Source organism: Gymnodraco acuticeps, unplaced genomic scaffold (assembly GCF_902827175.1).
Source record: "Gymnodraco acuticeps unplaced genomic scaffold, fGymAcu1.1, whole genome shotgun sequence".
Taxonomy (NCBI): domain Eukaryota; kingdom Metazoa; phylum Chordata; class Actinopteri; order Perciformes; family Bathydraconidae; genus Gymnodraco; species Gymnodraco acuticeps.
In genome coordinates, this window is record NW_022992297.1 from 1,148,853 (window position 1) to 1,161,148 (window position 12,296).

The following is a 12,296-nucleotide window of genomic DNA, read 5'->3' on the forward strand; positions in this document are numbered from 1 at the left end:
AACTCTTCCATCGAGCACAGGGACTGGATGTTTGGGAAGAAAAATGAATCATAAAGAAAATCTACTGTATTTCACAAGTGCTGCTACTCTGTGATCAGAGATGCACTTCTAACAGTTCCACCCCTTTAGACACATTTCACAACACATAGCAAAAGGATAGACTTTGTTTGCAAAAGTTTGTAGAATAAAGAGACAAAATACAGAGAGGACTGCTTTTTTTTGTCACGCCAATATATATAATATTAATTCAAACGGAAATGCTGAGTAACCAGGATCCCTTTCATAAAGTCACAGCGGGGGGCAGGGCTGAATATGCATCCATTGCAGAACTAGTACGGGCTCTATTGTGACACCCCGGCTTACACACACCTTATCTCATCTGTGGAGAACAGCACACACACACAAAAATACTCTGTAACAACTTAAAGTACAGCATTCACAATTGTTCTCAAGTAGAAGTAAACATGTATTAGCATCAGAATATACATAAAGTTCCAAAAGTAAAATAACTCATTATGCATATTGGCACACTTAAACAAAATACATATTTTAAAATATGTTTTTTAATTTTTTTTACTTTATGTAATACTGGGTAGCTTAACCTATAATAGTATATAATAATGTATTATTTGATCTACATTTTATAAAGTAGGATAACATGAAAATACTCAAGGAAACTATAAGTACAGTACTTGAGTAAATGTACTTAGTTACATTCCACCACCGACTACTGCTCACCCCTTGGCATACATGGTGAGGAGGAGGAGGAGGAGGAGGAGGAGGAGGAGGAGGAGGAGGAGGAGGAGGAGGAGGAGGAGGAGGAGGAGGAGGAGGAGGAGGAGGAGGAGGAGGAGGAGGAGGAGGAGGAGGAGGAGGAGGAGGAGGAGGAGGAGGAGGAGGAGGAGGAGGAGGAGGAGGAGGAGGAGGAGGAGGAGGAGGAGGAGGAGGAGGAGGAGGAGGAGGAGGAGGAGGAGGAGGAGGAGGAGGAGGAGGAGGAGGAGGAGGAGGAGCTTTCCCACAGGAGGTCAGCAGGGGAGAACACACTGCTCTCATGGGACTCATGTGCTAAACCACTGCAGGATCTTACTGTCCTTTAAAGCTCTACAACTGATTATGTTTCAATGCGATAGGTAAACGGAACAACATCATTTTGATTAGAAGGCCTAACCATTCACAGTAGGTTTAGTGCTGTTGGGGAATGGTGGTCTCCAAACCCCTAGAGAGGTTAGGACAACATCGTAGGCAGAGTGAAAAATGTATGAGTGTGAGAGGCTAAGAAACATGCTGCCGTGAGGGTTAGTTTGCTGCTAAAGAGATCTGACAGAGAGGAGCTCTGCTGCTGCTCCACAGGCTGCTCCGTCAGACGTCTGTTCTTTAAGATGAAATCCGGCTATGCAGAACTCTTCGTTGACCTTTTAATGTTAAAAGTAGGGCTATCAAGTTAACGCGTTAACGCAAAAAAAATTAACGCCACTAATTATTTAACAGACAGGATTTTTCAAAACTGTTTTCATTGCTTGGCCTCAGATATACTACACATAGTAAACAAGTCTCTTCAATCAGGTGTATTTCCACAGGCCCTGAAAACTGCAATAATTAAACCGCTCCTAAAAAAGCATAACCTAGTGAACCATAATGAATAATTACAGGCCAATATCAAACCTTCCCTTTTTAAGCAAATTGATTGAAAAAGCAGTTTTTCAACAGTTGAGTAATTTCATGTTTTTAACTGACGGTTTTGATGTGTTTCAGTCGGGCTTTCGACCTAACCACAGCACTGAGACTTCTCTTGTTAAGGTCTTAAATGACATCCATTTGAACACAGACAGTGGCAGAATATCAGTGTTAGTATTATTAGATCTCAGCGCTGCCTTTGATACTGTTGACCACAACATATTGCTAGACAGTCTTGAAAACTGGGTTGGAGTTTCAGCAACAGCTCTAAACTGGTTTAGCTCCTACTTAAAGGACAGAACAAACTTTGTCTCAATAGGCAATTACAAATCAACCCTGATAAATATGTCATGCGGGGTTCCTCAAGGCTCCATCTTAGGACCTTTGCTTTTTAATATGTATATGCTACCTCGGGCTGAAATTATTAAAAAGAGCGATCTAAGCTATCACATCTATGCAGACGACACCCAGATTTATTTTAAAATTACACCGTGAGACTACTCTCCGATTAGAACACTGAGCACATCACTGACTGGATGACTCAGAACTTTCTCCAACTGAACAAACAAAAAACTGAGATCATTGTTTTTGGAGCAAAGAAGGACCGATTAAAAGTAATCACAGAGCTTCAGTCGGCAGACTACAAAGCAAGAAATCTGGGTGTAGTGATGGACTCAGACCTGAATTTTAACAGTCACATTACAACAGTTATTAGGTCTGCATATATCACCTGAAGAATATATCAAGGATTAAAAAACTAATGTCGCAACAGGATTTAGAAAAACTTGTCCATGCTTTTATTTTCAGTAGACTCGACTACTGCAATAGTGTCTTCACAGGGCTCACTAAAAAATATATCAGTAAGCTGCAGCTGATTCAGAACGCTGCTGCACGAGTTCTCACTGACACTAGAAAAGTGGATCACATCACTCCGGTTCTGAGATCATTACACTGGCTTCCAGTCGGCCAAATAATTGATTTTAAAATACTACAGCTAGTTTTTAAATCACTAAATGGCTTAGGACCGAGGTATATAGACGACCTCCTCCATCACTATGAAGCATCCAGGAGTCTCAGGTCTTCTGGGTCGGGTCTGCTCTCTGTTCCGAGAATAACCACTAAACATGGAAAAGCAGCTTTTAGTTATTATGCCCCAACAATCTGGAACAAACGTCCTAAAACATGCACGTCCGCCGAAACACTTCCTATTTTCAAATCCAGACTAAAAACGCACCTATTTGCTGCTTTTAATTGAGCTGCCCATACTCACACTACAGTATGCCTTTTTAGTCATGTATTCTGTACCTGCTGTGTTTATTATTTAATTTATTTCATTACCTTTGCTTATTATGCCTGTTTTTAATAATGTATTTATGCTGTATTTGTTCTTAAATGTATTTTGCTTTTAATCTGTAAAGCACTTTGAATCGCCACGTGAAAAGTGCTATATAAATAAACTTGCCTTACCTAACGCGATTAACGCATGTGTATTTTTTGTCCTCGGCCGCCCCGTAGTTTCAGAGCGCATCGAGTTTGAAATACCATCTACAAGCTGATGCTGACAGCCCCGCTCCTGCTGCCCGCTTGTGGCAGACCACACTTCCACGCTCACCGGCAGGCACCGACTGGCCATCTGGAGGACCGGGAGGGTGTGTGTATGTGTGTCGCGAGCGAGCGAGAGAGAACGTGCACACCTTACGTGTATTGTTGTTGTTAGCATCTGGTGCTAGCTAGCTGCGCTAACGGATATAAGGAGCTGTTTCAATGAAAACAGAGGAGCGACATTTCGCCGAGCACTTGACTTTATGCAGGAAGCCAGACAGTGGGACATTGCACGAGAAGTCAGCACACTCAGCACGGATAGTGCGCGCAACATGATTGCAGCGTCCAGGCAGCTTCCGTTCGAGCATATGCCTTGAGTTGCACATAGCTCCAACGATCCATCAATGTCTCACACACACTTTGTATTATTGAATGAGAGAGGTTCCAGGTTGAATTGAGGCGAATATTTGTAATGTTCAGAGGTTGTTGTGTTTAATATTCATGAGAATATTTGTCATTGATCAAATGATAATAAACAAACATTTGCATAAAGCATATTTGTCCACTCATATGTTGATAAGAGTATTAAAAACTTGAAAAATATTCCTCTTAAGTACATTTAGAACAGATAAAAAATGTGCGATTAATCGCGATTAAATATTTTAATCGACTGACAGCCCTAGTTAAAAGGTCACAGAGCAAAGCTGAGTCCTTTCATTTCATTTCAAACCTTTATTTAACGAGATTGGTTCCATTGAGATCATAATCTCTTTTTCAAGGGAGACCTGCAGCATATAGGTTCCACATGAAACATAAAACAATAAAGGACATCATACATTATATTTACAGGATACATTTACATAGTTATAGACATTTACAAGTGCCCACAGTATCAACGAGCATTTCATTTAGCCTAGCTTTAAAAACATGCAGAGGAATGAGATTGCTCAGTTTCAATTATTGCTGAAGATTGTTCCAAGCAAGTGGAGCTGCGCACATAAAAGCTGTCTTACCTAAGACAGTCCTTGCTCTTGGCACATCTAACAATACTACATCATGCGATCTCAGACAATAGCTGCCACACCGCTTCCAACAACCGCTCACAGATTCACTGGGCTTGGCTCGCCATCAATCCCAAGTCAGATTGGATCTGGCTTGCTGACATCAATAAAAAACCAACCTGCACGAATAGTGCAGAGTATTATCTTTGTTATATCACACTCTTATACACATCTTTAGTTAGCACGTTTCAACATATAAACAGTAACTTAAATCACATTTCATTTATAATGAAATGATTTACCTTCATCACCAATGTGTATTTTAACTAGTGATAATTAACTTGTATTTCTAAACAACACATCTTACATTCAAGTTGAAATACACAAGGGATACACTTTATGTTTTTAACTATCAGTTGAACTGTTTTCAACCACTTTTTAACAGTTATTCTTAAGTTATTCTGAACATGAACAGACATTGCAGTCAGCATGTAGCAGCACTACAACTAATGAAACAAATTAAATAACTAAAAGAGAGTGGTTTTAAGTCAAAGAAGAGCAATGCTCTTTTAATATTTAGCTATGCTATCAGCTTCTGTTCTATGGAACTAACACGTGGTGTTAGCCGTTAGCAGGGCTGCCAACATTTGAGTTCAGCTTGGAGTGATTTTTTTTTGGTGAACCGAAAAAAGAAACGTTCATGTGTACAGTGTTACAAATGTATTGAACATGTACAAACTAGGGCTTCCCATTAATGTACCGGGCGCTACAGTGGAATACGCACATACAGTGTACCCGCGACTCTTACAATGAAGGCTCGATAATCAGCTCACAGCATATAAAATGGCATATAGGTGTAAGCAGAGGTAAAGTGCTATTTTATAAGTGGAGGGGGTCCTCACCTCCTCTAGGGGGGTCTGGGGGCATGCTCCCCCGGGAATGAAGTTAAAGGAGAATACATCTCTCAACAGCCATATGAAACAGAACTGTACAGATGTAAACAGATTTTCTTTTTCTTTATGGATATTTTACAAATCACTCACCTTTTAAACTCTATTCTTGTTTTACTGTCAACATTTATGTATTTCATAAATGGTGACCAAAACGTTTGAGACCCACTGAGATAACTAGACTAAAGTTAACTATATAAACACTGAGAGAGTCCTTACCTCACTGAGCTGTAGTTATCTCTCAGTCTGACAGGACAGAGCTCTCCCTTTCCTTGTTTGAGAAACAGCTTCTAATATCCGTTAGCGCAGCTAGCTAACCAGATGCTAACAACAACAATGCAAATATTGAGTTTTGTAGAAATATACTGTATAATAGTAAAGTTATTTAAGATGATTTTACATTATAAATATTCCCCCAAATTATTCAAAAGCATATTCTTCCAAACCCCTTGCTGTAGTATGACACACAGGAGACTATTGATGTGTGTAGTGAGTTTGGTAGTAATAAGCTGTATAATAGTGATTGAATATTATTGTATTCTCTTTTCTCGGAGTTGCACTTTGCAGACGGTCCCTGAGCACTCGTTTCTTCTCCTGCTGCGAATAGAGACCAATGTAATGTGTCCAGCTCGGAGGACGGCACGTATTGGCTTTTTTTGATCAAAATGTGATTGTAGTTCGTTGTCAACCTTACCACGGTACTTAGGAGATGGCATTTGTGTCAGAGTTATTGATCCGTGAAATCAGAATCTCCCAATATCGTTCCAATTGTACTGACCTAAGCCAGAATACCGTCTCATTTCGTAGACCGTGTTATCTGTGTTGGTTATTCTCGCGTCCAGGAAAGAGAAGCTTAAAAAGGAGACTAAATGGAGTCTCTGAGATTGTTTCAAATTTGGTACTTTAATTAATAAAAAGCGCGGTAAAGTCACAAACAGGATATTGTTCAGTCAGGAGAGAAAGACTGCAGCTTCCTCTCCCAGGTGCTGGCCGTGCAGAAGAGAGCTTACAAGCATTCGTCCTTCCCGGTTGCTGGCTGTTCGCTCCTCCTCTCTGTGAGCTGTAGTGACGTAGGAGACTTCCCCCCTCGTTCGTCTGTGTCCGATATCGCGTTAAACAGAGGATTTCGACATTTTACATTCATTGCTTACTTCCACATGCCTTTTCTCCTCCTTATCTCTTTCATAACTTTGTATGTAATACATGTTAACCGCGTCAATAGCCACTTTAATGATACTAATGGACGGTAGTCCCGGATGTCGTCATGAAGGATTTTCAGAATAAAAGCTTAACAACTGGTTGTGCACAAGAACTTCTGGTTTTTCAGTATAAAACAGCATTTAAACTGACGGTATGTTTAAGGTACATTATGCTATAAAAACATTGATTTTAATTTCTAACAACCGCTCCTTCACTTTATTTTTATATACATTTATTTTTGGACGAAAACTTAGCGTGAGGAAAGGCAAGTGTGGCGTGAGTGCGTGAGATATGTGTTAATTGCGTGACCAGGGGCGGACTGGCCATTGGGAATACTCTGCGCCCCCCCCCTGAAATTCAAGGTGTTTAAAAAAGATATATAATTTTTTTTTTTTTAAATATATATATAGCACCAAATTGCAAATAATCTATAACTACTGTTACTTTTCACATTGAACATGTGCTCTTTTATTAAATAAACTAAAGGCTTTCATTTTAAGTTGTGAGTTTAGTGTTTTTGACCCTAAGAAACACTGATGCATTAATCAATAACAATAATCCACAGCTCCTCTCTGCTCCAGAGGATTTAAAAAAAAAAAATCCAATGCCACAAAAATGCATCAGTGACGTGGTTGAAATCTTGTCTCCAGAAAACAAAAAACTGAAACAAGCGGTATCAGTGACTGTGTGTTTGATGTGGCTCTTTGCAGTAACATAGAAAAAATGTGGCTCTTAACCTCTGACTGGTTGGCCACCCCTGGCATAAGGTAACGATCTTATTACAATGGTTTAACAATGATACAATGTGCACCAAAGTACATCAAAAACATTAGACATCACTTTCATAACTCCGATTGGTTTTTAAATGAAATGTATCTTATAATAAACAACAAATTGACTGTCATTGTCATATTAGCCCTTCAGTGCTAACAAGGAGCTAACAGCCTCAACTCACCGGAGTTTCTACACTTATAAGACGACACAGGCTGTCGTCTTCTAGTTCGGGTTCCCACTGGGGTTCTTGCAGGTCAGAGTTTGTCAACTGATATAGTTGAGAGTACAAATAACACTTCTTAAATACTATTACTACACTAGGAGCTGCTCAACTTCTGTCTCTGCGTCTTCAGGGTGTTCACAGGGGAAAAGAGAGAGGCGGAGTGATTCGCGCCACTCATTACCCTGAGTGTACATTCTAGAGTGCTCCATGCAGAGACAACATGTATTCATACATCTAAATGACATAAAGGGGTCTAGTAGCCCTATATTTCATATGGGTTACTTAAGCAATAGCTCACGACAGGCCGTGGTATATGCTCATTATATCACAGCTAAGGGGCGTGGTTCGGCCCGACGCGAAGCGGAGGGTCGACAACCCCCTTAGCCGTGATATAATGAGCATATATCACGGCCTGAAGTGAGCTATTGCTTTTATAAAACGGTTACCAAGTGTGGCAATATGAAAGAAAAATACACACTCTAATTTAAATAGTTTTTATTAGTAAATAATGATGTTCAAAATAAAATAGTCCCTCCGTTGCCTTCTGCACGAAACATAGTGCGAGGTGGTTGCTATGCAACAACACTAACAGCTAGCGAACATATTAGACAGAGAGCGTTGATCCATTATTTGGCTATTTATTTACATTCATGTGTATGTTGCCGTTTATTGTGCACCCACTGAAACCTGTCCAGTTTGCTTTTCATTGCTTTTCAGCCCAACGGTATACTGTTTTTCTCAGACGCGGAGGGATACTGACGTGTTGTGAAAAGTAACTTACAATTCTACCCGTGGTATACGCTCAGTATATCACGGCTAAGAACCAATCAGATTGCTTGATTTTACTTGTCCGTTTTATAAATAAACATAGACCATATTACTTACAAAACACGTTGTGCATTGTTTCTGGCCCGTGGGTGCAAAGCCAGCCCACATTTTAGTAATGTTGTCATGACCGCAGCAAATCTGGACAAGCTCCGTTGTAGCCCCGTTTTCAGAGATGTGCGCACGGAGGAAAAGAGAGAGGGTTTTATTTTCTGACACGCCGGGGACACATTTATGTATAAAAGACATCAAAAAGTGCATTTTGCATGATAGGTCGCCTTTAATGTTTCAATAGTGTTTCTGAAAATTCTACTTTGGGGGACATTCAGTATGTGATTTTAAATATATAGCTGATGAATGTTTCTAATAGGCTACATCTGCAGGATGTGTTAAAAGCCTACAGTACAAGTACACACACACACACACACACACACACACACACACACACACACACACACACACACACACACACACACACACACACACACACACACACACACACACAGGCCCAATTCCAATCCACCTTCTACAACACACTACCCCTCCGTTTGCACGTTCGCGCGGAGGGTCCGCCACATTAAGTGCTGTTCCATCCAACGAGTGGGTTATCAAGCCCTCAAACAGCGAGTCTGCATCGGTGCTGACTTCACCTGCTGCCCTACCTGACCGGACTCAATGCTGTGTGTGTTGTTGGAGTTTTGAGGATTTTACAACCCCACTCGGCTCCGCGTGTCGTTTTGACGAGTCCTGCTTAAAATCATAACAGGAAGGAAATCAGACAGAGAATACCTAGATACCAGTTTAAACAATCTGTTTTAATTATCAAAGGTAATAATGCAATGCACTATAATACATTACAACACCATATAATACAATATACTAAAATCATATTGTAATGTTTAAGAAGTAGCCGGCCCACTTCTGCCCTGTTCGCGTGCTGCGGAGATCCTTCTGTCCTGACAGCATGTGAAGAGAGGCCGAACTCAGGAATCGACAGGAGATATACAATAAGAAGAAGGAGGGGTTAGGTCAGCTGGTCATCTTTTCAGGTCCTCTCATTGGCAGACGCAAAATATGCTTTGTCACAGTGACCCAGCGCTGGCCAGCAGAAAACCAAACAGGCCCATTTTACAACAAAACACATCTTATCACCCAAGTCATGTGTTTCTTTATGAAAGCCATACTTGTTGGGAATATAACAGTCATTATCCCATGACATCCTCAGAACTAGCTCACCAACAACGCCTAACTGTCTTCATACCCCCCCAATTATCTCTGAACTTTTATTCACCCGAAGTAAGCTCACCCTTAGTCTAAAAGGACCATTGTCTCTCTTAACTGTGTGACTAAATTCTCAAGGCCTGCAGGATGCGCATAATTAACTTAGAACGAATTTAGCCACTATATCTAATGGTTAACCAAGAAAAACACTCAAAAGGGTAATCTTTTCACTCAAAATAGAACTCACAAGTAATTCTGCATTTTACCCCTCAAAAATAGCCTAAAGCACCCTTTTGATAAAAAGGGTAAGAGTGAAAGAAAAAGACTATTGCGCTAATCTACTTTTAAGAAAAGGGAACATTGTTTCAGGAATCTATAAAAAACCTCTATATTTAAGAGGAAAAATGTATTTTGTTCCTTCAACTATTAATACACAGGAATGTATATACCCACACATATATTTAGGGATAACATGATGCAATACACCTCTTACATATTGGTGAGATTAAAATGAATATACCAAAAATATGCTGCATCACATCTTCCGCATAATACTCTTCATAAACTTCCGCAGTGTCCGTCATGAAACAAGCTGTTAACAAGTAGTTCCAGCAAACATCCACTGATAAATTGCAATGTTAACAACCTCATGATAACCTCATATGTTTTAACTTAGGATCATACCTGTGTTTAGTCTAGAAAAAGGTACATGTCTGCATTTTATTATAAAGTTGTGTATATTTACAGACTGTTGCAAAAACGAAGAAGCTTATAAACATCAGGTTTAAAACTAAAAGAGCTTTACAAAATACACAATTAAAGAAAAAAAAATGTGTCCAAGAGATGCTGATTTGAAACTGTTGTTACATACAGTTACGGCATTTCCTGTTTCTGCCGGAGAGAGGGGAGGCCGTCCCAAAGCTTGCCGCTGTATTTACACCCTCCATCTGACAGGAGGGAGCCTCGTTGAGCTGCGAGTGTCACTTCGCCACGGAGTAGGAGTGGGTAGGGTGTGGTTTGGGATTGGGCCTGAATGTACTATAAGCAAACCCTCTTGGCAGTGTTACCTTTGATGGAACGAAGAGCCAAAGGGTCCAAAATAAAAAAACTAACTTTCTCGTCAAGTTTGTTTTTTATAAATCGCTAAGATTTCTTATAAATTGGCATACACCATCTTTTGAGCGTACGCCACGTTTATAATTGAGGTCCCAGGTCATACCTCTTTGCATTTCATAACATTATATTTCAATATTCATCTGTGTCTCTCTGTACCTTGAGCGCCCCCCCCCCCAGGAGTGGTTGGAGAGGAAATCCAGCGGTGATATTGTATCGTATATCTAGGGTTGCAAAATTCCGGGAATTTTCAAAGATGGAAACTTTCCACGGGAATAAATGGGAATGTATGGGAATAAACTGGGAATTTTCTAAATTGAAGGTTGGCTCTTCATAGGGAACTTAAATATAGTTGGGGAAAGTAGATTTTAGCATAATTTTGACTAAAACAAACAGATGCCATTCAAGTACACACTTGAATATCTATGCCATAGCACACTGCTTACTGTATGGCTATTGAGACCACACAAAGGTTCGCAACAGGCTCACAAATGTGAGAGTGGAAAAACTGGTTGGCATTCGGCAAACCTAAGGCTCTTTGAGCCGGACACAGAGCCATCCTCAACAGGCTGGACAGTGACACTGAAGAGGAAGACTCAGAGTTTGATGTTGATGAGGCCCAGGAAGAGCCCGTTGACTGAAAGGGTTTAGTCAAAATGCAGAGGATCGCTTGAAGGAAAATGTGCATGTTTAATGGGACTTTGTGGAGGGAGAAGGGCTCTTTTCATTTCACATTTTGAATGAGACTTTGTGGGGATTATTTGGATAGGGGTGCATTTTTTAATGAATGGGGTTGGGGGGGGGATGAGTAATAGTTAACTCAACATTCCTGTTTTCGTTCTTCAATTAAACAAATAATTGTTCAATAGAATAATTAAAACTTGTTCTGTTCTACTTAAAACACTTCTTTTTTTTTTTAAATCTGTTGAAATGTCATGTTTTTTGTTTAATTTTGCATCAAATATTTCCAAAATTCCCCAGCTTAACTTCCCATGGAAACTTTCCGCCCCTTTGCAACCCTAGTGATACCACAGCTGGTTGGACAGGGTATCTCAGGAGGAAGTCCAGCTCTGCAGGATTTATTTCTTTATTCATCAGCAGGACCTGGGGACACAACAAGCAGCAAGGACTTGTTCTATTTCAGTACAAACCACATTTCATTTTCACTTGATTGGATCCAAACAGGTGCTGGTCTCAGGAGCTCCTGATTCCAGTAGCGTGGCGTGGGGAAAAATTTAGGGGAAGCCCATTTTTTTGGATCGGGGGGGGGGGGGGGGGTCAATAACGTAACCAGATGAATGATTACAGCGCCCGATATCATTTGACACACATTTGTATCACACAGATGCAGGACTTGCACACGCCTGTTATCTAACCGACAGGTCCGCACGCACTCTCCAGCTGAAACTCTCTCGTCTTATTAATGTCAGCATTTTACTTATTAATGTATGCAGACAATCTGTGATTTTGGATTTACCGTGCCTCTCAATTGCCCGTGACAGGTTGGCAAGCTCGATGAATCCTGAAGTTGCCCAAGGATTGTTCAGGGAGCACGAATCCTTGTCAAAAAGAAGACATGGCCAGCAAAATAGACGCTGAAGTTTAGCGCTTCCAGTTAGCCACTCCGTGCGGACATAATTGTCCTCATTGAACGTCCGATTCTCTCCCTTTTTCCTCTGTGTACACACAGCTCGAGTGTGGGCATTGGCCTGTCATCTGATTTAATTTTTAGTTGCTGCTGTAGCAGAAGTTTAGTAAAGTTATGTTTGATTA